The sequence below is a fragment of the Battus philenor genome, unplaced genomic scaffold, assembly GCF_028537555.1.
Source record: "Battus philenor isolate CCGP_79_NKW_IND1 unplaced genomic scaffold, ilBatPhil1.0.hap1 SCAF_19, whole genome shotgun sequence".
NCBI lineage: Eukaryota > Metazoa > Arthropoda > Insecta > Lepidoptera > Papilionidae > Battus > Battus philenor.
The window spans coordinates 5884512-5896775 of NW_027181681.1; the positions used below are offsets into that span (position 1 = coordinate 5884512).

At 31.3% G+C, this 12264-nt stretch overlaps 1 protein-coding gene across 2 annotated transcripts in view; it reads right to left on the reverse strand.

The window, feature by feature from the left end:
- The window catches only part of Sema1a (semaphorin 1a), a 389847-nt gene that overhangs the window by 377192 nt on the left and 391 nt on the right, over nt 1-12264 (reverse strand). The gene's annotated exons all lie outside the window — the stretch shown is intronic.

A 12264-nucleotide genomic window follows, 5' to 3' on the forward strand; every position in this document is an offset into this window, starting at 1 on the left:
TAATGACATTTTAACGTCTTTTTACATTGAAAAACTTTAAAAGAAATCCGTAGAGATAATAATAAACTAAACTAACATAATTTACAAGACTTAACACTGAAAATTATAAAAATACCTAAAATTAAACTAGCCAACTTATAAATGATTTATTGTTTTGGCCTATTTTTTTTTTGAAGGTCTTTTCCAAGGCAATTTTAAACGAAGCCATTACTTCTTCGATATCTTAAAACTGTATTTCAAAAGCTTTTTCTTATATTTTGGGAATAATTGAAAGTCATTTGGTAAAAGATCGAGACTATAAAGATGAACTCCCTAGAAATCCACACCTGACTCGATTGTTGGTTTAACCGAATGCGCTGCTCTGATGAGAGAGAACACCGATGTTTGAACGTTCTCGAACCTTTTTCAAATAACTGGCAAACAAATGCTAATTTTTGAAATAATCAATCTGTAACTGTTTACTTAGTTTTAAACAGTAATTATTACATGATAGGCAATCCGACCAAGCAACGAGTCGACTTATTTTTTTAAGTCGAGCACGAAGGATATACCATAAAATTATCTCTGACTATAAAAGTGAAAAGCTTAAGAGTCCTAACGTCATCATCGTCATCATCACATCAGACGATAGATGTAGTGGTACAAGGCATAAGCCTTCTCGCTAGTTTGGCTATATCGACCGTCTAGCAAATAGGGGGCCTAACCACGCCGCGTCTACCAGCTTTTGATTGCCACTCGAGAACCTTCCGGACCTAACGGCCATCGCAACAACGTATAGTAATTAAATTTCATGTTAAATATTTATATAAACTGATGTTAAAAAAAAAAGTAAATCAATTAAAATGTAAAAATAAATCGGTGCCTCAATTCGCATACAGTCACAGGCAATTACGCGAAATAATATTGTCGAAAACATCGTTACGCTACATAAACTCTTGGCTGGACATTGGAGCTCTAGCATTATACCGTCAAATAGATTTTATTCAACGCTACATAAAAGTAGCACAACTTTTGTCACTGGACGAGGACCGAAATAAAAAAAAAATTTAGAGACAGACATTTTATTTAAAATATATAATGTAATAAATTTAATGTAATGTATATATATATGGCGCAAGCATTGAGACCGTATATTAATGAAACTAAAAGTCATTTCCGGCGATCATTGAACGAAAAAAAAATCTTTTTGAATAATGAAATTACCTCGTTGATTTATTAGATTTATCTAATTTCAACAAAATAACTGATTTATAACCCACACTAACAACCTTAACTGTTACGTTAAAATTACCGTCACAAAAGAACTGTTAAATTGATTCTTTTACAAATTAAAAATGTTATGAAAAGTTGAAATAAAAATAATGACGTAGCCGTTTCAATTCCCTTTCTTTTCTCCTTCTTTTAATACTGTCTAACGCTGCATGTTAGTCCAGTTTTATTTTAAATATAGGAATTCACTCTACGAGACAGGCACTGCCTAGCGTAGTGTTTTCTTAGGCAATGAGTTGTATTGTAATTTCGTATGATATGAAAAGAAAACACTGTTTATTATTTATACTTGTCCACTGTATATTTTTTACAGGTTTGCATGTATTTACTTCTTTAGGTACCTTTATAGGTTATCTGTATATATAAAGTATTGAGATTTTTATATTGAGATTTTTTGTTCATTTGTAAAACAATTTTACTATGAATAAAAAGGTAATTAACATTTTAATCTTATACGAAATACAAGTCTATAAATCACAACGAATTAATGTTTAATAATATTCTACACGGAAAACCAAAAAAAAACAACAAACAAAGGAATTGTAATAAAGAACTAATCAATAAATTCTTTGCACCTGGTACATATGAAACGTCCAGTTTTAATTAGAAACGAGTAAATTTACTTCCGCTCTACTCATCTTATTATATGTGGAACAGAAGAAAATATCAAAGCAATAAATCGTACACTACCTTCAAGATTTCTAATAAAAATAGGACGCAGCCTAAGCTTTGAAATATAAAATATTTTGTAGGACAGCGTTCCGGACGTCACAAGACAGTCTCTCTAGCCCTACATTTCAATAAATGTACCCTTCAAACTATACCACAATGATGCTTGTATTTAACTAGTAACAAGTAATTATTTAACATACCTTATAGATTTTGTTAACGCCACGTAGTGTCGTTTTCATACAGTGGACATCTTACGACTGGAATGATGATGATATTGATGGTCAACTTTTGTAATTCATACATTGATTAATTTGGTAATTACCTTAATTTCAATATAACCAAGTAATACTAATCCAACAGTTTTATCCTCATCATCTTCATTTGATCCGTTAAACGTCCACATAGGCTTCCAACATAGAATTCCAATGAAACCGGTTATTATGCACTTGCATACATCTTCCGACTACCCTCAAAAGGAGATATTTGTGGTCTAGTCTGATTGCCTGTCCGTAATCTCGAATTCAAAAACCTAAAGCTTCAGTTATGTTCTTATGTAAGTAATGACGGTTACTTTCGCACGTGTACGGAAACCTCCATTTTCACACACACACACTCACACTCGAACAGAAATCCCAAGGATAGCCTTGCCTATAGTTCTTTGAACGAGTGTGATCTTGCCAATAGTGCCCAAAGTAGTTACTGAATTGTTTCATCGTCATATTAGCTGATATATTTTCACTGCAAGGCATTAGCCTCCCCTAAAGATAGCCACGATAACAAGTCTTGCACTGCCCGCATCCAGCAATTTTCATTAACGATAACTATGTCGTCAGTCTAACTAGTGCAGGCTTACTCACGCCACTGGCTCGTAGTCGCCACTTATAAATATATTTCAATATCTTTAGCAAGCGGTCTAATGCCATAATCATTGTCTGTCATTGTTTTACTACATTTCGTTATAGAAATGATTATAAAAGACACACACACACATACACGTTTTTCTTGACCAATTTTAGCACAGTAATAAAGGCTCCAATATTACTGTCCCTCGTCACCTCACCTTCTGTTCCGAGTTTAAGTGGAATGTAACATCCCGGCAATTTTAAGAAGTGACTTTGCAGCTTACTATTACATATACTTGTTTATGTTATATAATAAACCAGTGTTTCCTAAACTTTACTGTGCCATGCTACATCGTTAGTCTTTATAAAAAATTCTTATGACCACCCACCACTTATCCGCCACTTATATAACATACATAAATTTTTAACATAAATGGTTGAATTGTTCACTAAAGAAACATAAATGTTAGGTTTCAGGAAGAAATTATTAGGAAATTATTAACGAAACACGGTAAGTAAATTTTCAATACATATAATAGAAAAATTAAATTCAAATTCCAAATCATTTTAATAAACATTTTCATATTAATTTATTGTTTTAATTGAGTAAGGTCCTGGTATTATAAATCATTTACAACACTAAATCCAAATTCGGCTAAAAATGAACATGGACACGGTGGCAACATTTTTCATGCATATTTGGTTTAATTTGGGGATTTGGTTTTTGTTTCCTTACAAATCCAAGCCATCAAGCGAAATTATACCCAAAAATTATTATCCGCAATTATTTAAGAATTTACTTTTAACATTAAATTTGGCAATCTTGCTCTAAACTAGTATCAAATTAATTTCCTAATTGCCCCCCTTAACATTGAATTTGCCCTAAATTGAAACACTCCAATAAACCGTCATCTCTACTCCAAGCTGTATGTGAGCATAAGTATTCAATTTATAATATAATTGATCAAATATCGACTTTTAAGATCGAAAATGATTACCAAAAATATGGAGATTGCTTGTAAAAGAGTAAAAATTGAGGGTCAAACGTCTTTTTATGCCAAATCATAAAAATTAATTAAAAAATTGTCTATAAAATTAAAGCAAAAATTGCGATAAGTCACTTTCACTTCATATATCACTTAGAAAACAGGTATAAATATAAAAATATATCAATAGAATACAATATTACATAAATTGTAAAAGTCGGTCAAACTGTTTCGTAAAAATTCAGTTAATAACACCGTGAGACAATAAATTTATAAGTATATAAATAGGAGTATTTTGCTAATGCATTAAAACGTGATATTAAGATGTTGTAACAAAAAAATGAGAAAACTACTTAGTGTTACATTTAATATATAAATACTGAGTATGAGAATTAAATGCAAAATTGATTTTAAATATACGCTCCACTGTCTGACTGAAAGTCGGGTACATAACCAAGACGCCATGCGACTATCTCCGTGAATATGTTATGTTAATAAAACGGGCACGATAAACGCTGTTACGACATATTAAAAAATTAATATCATTGAATCGTGACTTAAGTACTTATGTTCACTTAACTACACCTACAAGCTGACCCGTAATGCCGTGACGCAGGTATTTGCAGAGTTGGCTCCATATCTAGAACGTTATGATGCTTAGCGAAATTTAATTAAGAAGCCGATAAAGTATCGACTTCTGTTTAAAAAATAATGCCAATATTTTATTAATAATTTGAAATAAATTTTAACTATTTTTTTTAATATTTATTTTTTACCCTGCCATGTAATTAATATCAAGAATTATATATATTTGTGCCAACATTTTTTCAATACGCGAAGCACTTCAAAAAAAATTTTTGGTGATCTTGTTTTGCAACTTAGAAGCAAAAATTTTAAACTCCAATCTTTTATTTATAACTAGAAAATACATTCCTTTCAATTAAACAATACTGCAGCAAAGAAATTCAAAACCGTACATAATAAATATACGAATAATTTTTTTAATTAGGAATTATTTTTTTTATTTAATTTAATTGTTTTCTTTAATTAAGAACCAAAAGCCTGTCTTAATTTCTGGACCTAAATAATTAAAATTTTGCACATTCTTCGGGTATTCCAAATGAGCACAATAAAAAACTAGATAATGTACCAAAACAAACATCTAACTGTAATAAATATAGTAAACAAATATTTTTACTATGCTCTGCACATAAACAGACGACAAAAGTAAAATCATGACGTATCATTCTTCATAAAAATTATTTTAATAAAAATTATATTCAATAATCCATTTGTGGTATCAATTCGAATAACACCTATTTTATAAACATGAGTTTATTGCATTTCATGCATAGATTAAATAGCTTTCATAAAAAAGTTTTTAGACAGCAATCTGAATAATAAAACATATTATTATTCAGACGGTTAGCAACAAGCGATAACGAAAATAAATTTCAAAGCTATAGGGAGCATTGTAACTCGCCAGACACACGTGGATGGGTTTTGGTGCATTGCGCAACTCGTAGCAGACATTATTTACTTAAACACTAAGGGCTCAGCAGCGGACGTCTGAGTATTTAACCATTACTATTATTATCATATTATCATTAAATTATACATTTTTATTTCACGAAACAGTGCACTAAAAAAAACTTTCGTATACATCTTTTTACCAGATTTTAAAATAATTTTCTCTCATCGAAAATATTAAATAAAACGTATACTACAACTTTTGTAAATTTTTGTACAGAATAATTGGTTGTGGGCCATTTGCATCAACGGTTTCGAAAATATTAAATAACATTATGGTAATAGAGTAAGAAAATGCTTTTTCTTAATTAGGGTTACTTCATCAATTAAAATAATAATTCATCTCAAATAATTATTGTTTACCATCTGTCCCTGCAGAGCTTGTGCTGCCATAATTAAAAAATAAATTAATGTAACACATTTCAGTCATCACTTTATACACGACAATTGGAAATAAGTGCAAATTTTATGCCTAAAATTTTACGTTTTTAAAGCTTTCACACCTATGATCAATAACCCTATATATTATAAATAAAGGAATGTGAAGGGGACATATATCTGACGGTAAATTCGTCCGCTGGTAACACTGTAATAATAACACAACATTGAGCAATACAAAATCCAGCGTAACACCACTTCTCACCTTTGAAACTCGAGGGTGCGTCTCATTTATACACACTACTCTTTAATAGCATCGATGACATCGGTACCTGAAAGGCTCGGCCAACTATACATTTTATTTTATTTAATATATATGTATATTATATGTTACTGCCTGTTGTTCCAACTTTGTATAAATTATTTAACTGTTATTTATTATCTATATTTTTAATCTTGAGTATAATTCTAGATATTTTTTTCATTGTCATTTTGGTGTACAATATAGTGTAAATAAAAAAAAAATAAGCGATCTCCATTTATGTATTGATAGTATTATATCTGTGGAACCAGAGGGTGAGCTATAAACGGATTTTACTAAAGTTCCTCTCTCAAGGAGAATTCGAGGCGTTGATTGAAAAAAGCATATTTTCAAAGTATAACTATATGATTTAAAACTTGTGCAGGCCGGAACCAAAGAAGCGGGCTGCAGATATCTAGTTGATTTATGTACATTTTACTAATTAATAACCATGGTTTTTAGTTTTTAATATTGTAGTATCCATACATACAATGTTACAATATTATTTTTATTGCCTATATAGTTTTAAGTCATATGTAATACTTTTATCTACGTAAAAAATTACCATATTTATTTCATAGACCTCACTAATTCTCGTGATCGTTGTATGGGTCGTCATTATTAATTAATGAAATAAACATAAACACGGTATTTTTAAAATATTCAATTCAGGCAAAACTCGCAAAATGTATGAGTGCGAAGAAATTTCAATCTTAACAAATGTAAAACAATATACTCTACCCACATTAATATAAGGTATACATTTTAGGCTAGAAAAGTTTCTTCATAAAAATATTTAAGAATGTCCACTATTTTCAAATTAAAAATATATTTATTCCAGTTTGCATTTACACACACTTTAAAATCGTTAAATTTTTATGAAGCTATAAAAAAGTGCTGATATGCTAAGAACGACCAGAGAGTCAATAGTTGCCCTTTTTAAATGAAATTTATCTGTTTATTATACATCAATTCAATCATTATAATATTTACCATGTAAACGAGTCAATAAACGAAGTTCCACATATTAAGATTTACTAAAAACTCCTGAATACCATAACAGAATTTATTTTATAATATACTTTTAAATTTACACTTAAAACTAGGCAAATGTATTAAGACATTCTTAGATATCTTGTGGAAATTTATTCTTTGTTTTAGACGCCTATTAAAATCTTTAGTGCCCACAAGTGGGCGGTATTTTTCCTTTCGAATCCTACGTATAAAACTATTATTAAAATATTAATAGAAACAACATCGTCTTATACGAATTGATGATCACGTTATTTAAAAAAAATCATAAAGCTCTAACTTATGAAAATGTGCAATATTGTAGTTCTGATTAATATTAATAAAACCAACAACCTTTTCAGAAGTAATATTACTATAATAAAAACACGATGTTCGGGGATTACATTTTTCCGTATCATAGAAACCATTAATCAATACTATCATAAAAATCTAGTTTCAATTAAAACAGCGCGCGCTAGTTACGGGTTTCCCGATCAACTTTTATTAAAACGCGAAGTAAGAAAAGCAGTTAAGTGTGCAATACATCACTCACTAACTTAAATTACTCCTACCGGTCTATAAACGGATGGAAATACGAGATACAATAAATATTTTGTTCTTAAATATTCGCTTGTCTGTGAGGAAATTTTATAGTAATTTTTTTTCAGTTTTTCAAAGTTAAAAGAACATTTATGAACTTGAAGTCATAAATTATTCAAATTCTTTTTATTCTTTTCAGTTGATAGACGCCCACTGCAAGGCTTAGGCTTCCCCTGTAGCGAAACAATCACTATTGTCAAAATGCTTTTGCTTATCTGTCAATCCATCGGTCTACGCATGCGCAAAAACTATGGTCGCGCGGCGTATGATTTGTAGGCTGTTTGGAAACCGCGTCTCACGCCGAAAAATATTATGAAATATAATAATGGCGGACGGCGTCAAGTGACATAAGTGTTGTTGTTTTGTGAATTTGTATTAAATCTTCAGTGCTTGGTAGAATATTGAATTAAAGACAGATCTAATATTAATTTTGAATCAATGTTTAATATGTACAAATGAGTGGTGGAAGTTTTATGTAAAAATTATTTCAATCGCATGACAATTAATTTATTACGGCGTCGGTGTGTCTGAAATTGTAGACGGATGACTTTTAAAATAAACTGTCCATCTTTCATCCAAGCGTTTTAATTTTTTGATCTCCAGCTCGTTAAGTGTTGTCTCTAACAATGCCTACCGAACCTGTTAAACTCCACCACACCCCTCTCCACGATGACCGGTCATGCGCTGCACGCATCCTTACTTCTTACGACCTTAACTATGTCGGCGGTACACCTAGAGGGCGGCCCTCCTCTGCGCCTAACAGCCATCGATGGTACGAGCGATATTACCCATTCACGTGCACTTTTGAATTGTCGATTATTTTAACATTATAAGTAGTAAGCCACCACACGCACCGAACTATGATATCTGATACGAACCGGCCAGAAACTTATCAGTTGCTTTAAAAAAATCAACAATGTTTCACGTTTACATATAATATCAACCATGTCAACGAGTCAACAAACTAAGCTGCACCACACATTTCGATCAACTAAAAACTCTTGAATGCTGTAATAAGATTTATTTAATAATATATTTTTAATTTTAGGTTAAAAACTAACGAAGAGAAGGCCCAAAGTATCTTGAACTATATTATAAATTTGTATTAAAGACGAAATTTAAGGGTTTTATATTTATTTTTATTTGTTGTTTGTCACTATTTTTACATATTTTAAATTGCGCAGAATTACATTCTGCGACAACACACTACATAAGGTATCATCATCTTCACCATTATTTAAGCTGTAAAATGACCACTGCTGGGCATAGTTCTCTCTCAGAGATTTCCAATAGGACTACAACCACAAGGCCGTTTTTACACCTTGTGGGTAGACGTCTAACGCTACGCTTCATTACGTATAGTAATATGATAATGTTAATATTATAACTGCTACCATTAATTACCAGCACGAACACAAGCGCAACTTCACTCAGAGATAACTTATATAAATTTTCTTGGTCATTTTCTTTCTCTACCCTTATATAGGCGAATAGATGACCTTAAGGTCGGCGGAAAACATAAGATATAAGCAGTTTCCTACCGGTCTTATTGGAAATCTATATACGTAATTCCAGCAGCGAATGTCCTAGGCCTGAAATTGTGATGATAATCCTTTAAATGTTGGAAAATGAACTATTTATTGGACAGAATTATATTATATATCCGTATATAGGTAATAAAAGGCAGGCAAGTTTTCGAATGGCGACCACGAGTTTCGAGTAGGCCCCCTACTAGATGGAACAACGACTGAATATCGCGGGAAACAGCGGGAACGGAAAGTCACTGGAAACAGTCAGGAGCAAGACCTGTCATCGCGGCGATCTTTGAAGAAAACCTATGCCTTGTAGTAAACGTCTATCAGCTGACATAATGATGATAAGGTAATAAAAATAAAGACCGTATAAAAATTATTATACATGCATATAGCATGTTACATATTAGTTTAATGAACAACGTAAACGACTGACTAAAAATTGCTTTAGATAGGTATAAAACATTATAAACAAAACTTTTGAAGGTAAATTTAAAAATTAAACCGCACGGGGCAGACGTGCGTAGGTTTGGTGCACTGCGCAATTTCAACAGTGCGCTATATTCGCGTTATTGGTTCCACAGCAGTTCACGACTTGCGCATTTAGGTATAATAATATTAATGCATAAGAAAAATATCACATTTCATTCTTATTGCATTAAGATGATTAAATTTCTAGAAGATCACAAGTTCATATTTATATTAAAACAGACAAAAATAACTTTACCGGCAACTAAATGAAATTAAAAACAAGAACAATTTTGAAAAAATATTTTACTTTCCAGTTATTATCCACATTTATGATTACGAGGTCCAAAGCAGTAACAATGATTCGATCGAAGGACGTTTAGACAGTAGCTTAAATTTTTCAGTAGAGCTATTCAAAATGTCTGCAAAAATTCCAGATGGAACCTGGAATTTTTGCAGAGACCTGGTTCTGGCAGAAGTCTTGGTAACAGAGCTCGGGAAAATCAGTACTTCCGCTAAAGTACTCGTTGATGGCGAGTGATTGCGTCCGCGACCAGAGGAACCGAAAAAAAAAAAACACGCACAAGGGCCAACAAACCTCAAAAAGTCGAGTGGCGCGGACTCCTTTACCCAAAGGTGGCTGTACCAGCCGTCAAAAGTTTTTTGGGCGGGACAAAAATCGCTAGAAAATAATGCTTTTCAGATAATTTTTTTAAGATGATCTAGTCTCAATTAACAGAAGGCTACTTAAAAAAAAATTAAGTGGCCCCAACATAATGATTAAAGGTAGAGGTAAATCAATTTAGTTGGAAAAACAGCTTGTCTTTTTAGTCAGGGTTAGTTTTAGATCCCATTTACATAGCAAGTAGAGTAGGCTCATAATGTCTGCTATAATTACTCAAGGAATTGGATTGTGAACTTAAAGTCCCTGTTGGATCCAGGATTTTTAATAATTCAGGATAATGCCCATGCACATGCCACTGTAGTGATTGCACTGAATAACACTGACATTTTAGTTTCTTCATGACTAGAACATCCCCCCCCCCTCCCCCCAATTAATGCATCAATTATACTAACTTTTGTTTGAGTGCAATATAATACAATTCTAATACATAGAAACAAATAAATATAATTTCAATATATATCTAATTTTTACATAATTTCATGTTAATGCAGTATAATTCAATATTTAATAAAATCATAAGAAGCAGAAGAACTACTCTTGCCTTTTACTTTTAGTTAGAAATAAACAATGCACAAAGGTCTTCCTGACATCCTCTTATCCTTTAGACCCCTATATAACAACAAAAAAATGTGTGAAGTTTCTACCCAATTATGTTATGTGTATATGTTTAGATTTAGATAATGTACATTTTTATAAATTTTCTTTTTGGCTTGTGGATTCATGATCCACAAACATTGTGTTCAATGAAGCTGGAAAATCTATATAAGTTAACCACACTGAAAATCATGATATGATATTCATTTTATATTTACATATTAATGTTGCTAAGTTTTATGACATAAATATGCATTTGAATTTTATCACAATGTAGTTCTTACACTAAAACTGGAAAACACTTAAAACATGGGCATAAAACTCTGTTCTCGAAACTAGAAATAAATATTATTTTCGTAATACCATGTTACACATAATATTAATTCACATCATTAATAATTTTAAAAACTCCCTTCCTAAAACCATATACATACAAATTAGCTTTTTAAGGGACCTGATAGCAAGTTTAAGTAGGACATACGTACATTAATGGTTACTACATTTGACATAAATACTATTGCTTGCATTAAATAACATAACATATTAAGTATTAACAGTAACACTTTGTTCCCTATATTCATAACTTTCAAACAACATCCAACTTTTAAAACTAACTAGGCTATTAAAAAGATCTTAACGGTGTTAAAAAAATATAGAGCCTTTACACAGATTTTAATTATAATAAACAATAACAAAGACACTTAAAAGTATCTTCAATGTCATTGGTATAGAATCCAGTCTGCTATACTTCTTGAGTGCACATAAAAAAGTACACAAAGTCACTGGCGGATAATGTGCAAGCATAGAATAAGCGGAATGAAAGGGTGATACAAACTAAACTTCTTGCTCACCATAATTAGTTAGAAATGCTTTTTAAAGGGCATACTATGTGCCTACAAATAACATCCACAGTAAGCACACACTTAGTGTGAACTATGTGACAATCCCTCTGTTTACAACTGTGAATAGGAATATATCAGTAAACTGATTTAGACTCCCCGGAACTTAAATGCTAACAATACAAGACAGTCATCCATCTATACAGAGCCACCTAGTGATTCAGCACCCATTTCTCTCAGAGTGAAGGCATTTATTTCAACAGTTGTAAAATTAAAAGGCTAATAATATAATTGCTGTTAACAATATTAACCATTTGTTTGTTTTTCATTCCATTCTATACATTGTCCACTAACATCTATCACAGATATTGTTTACTTGTTTCCTGGGATGTATCTATAATTATGATAAAAAAAATTATGTTTTAACTTTTAGTTGAGGCATGCTAAGGGAGGAATAGAAATTAAACCATTTAAGTTTACCACTGCAGAAAGTTCATTGTTTATTGATATATAAAGAATGACACACAATAATAATGTACAAAAGAATATTTGTTATT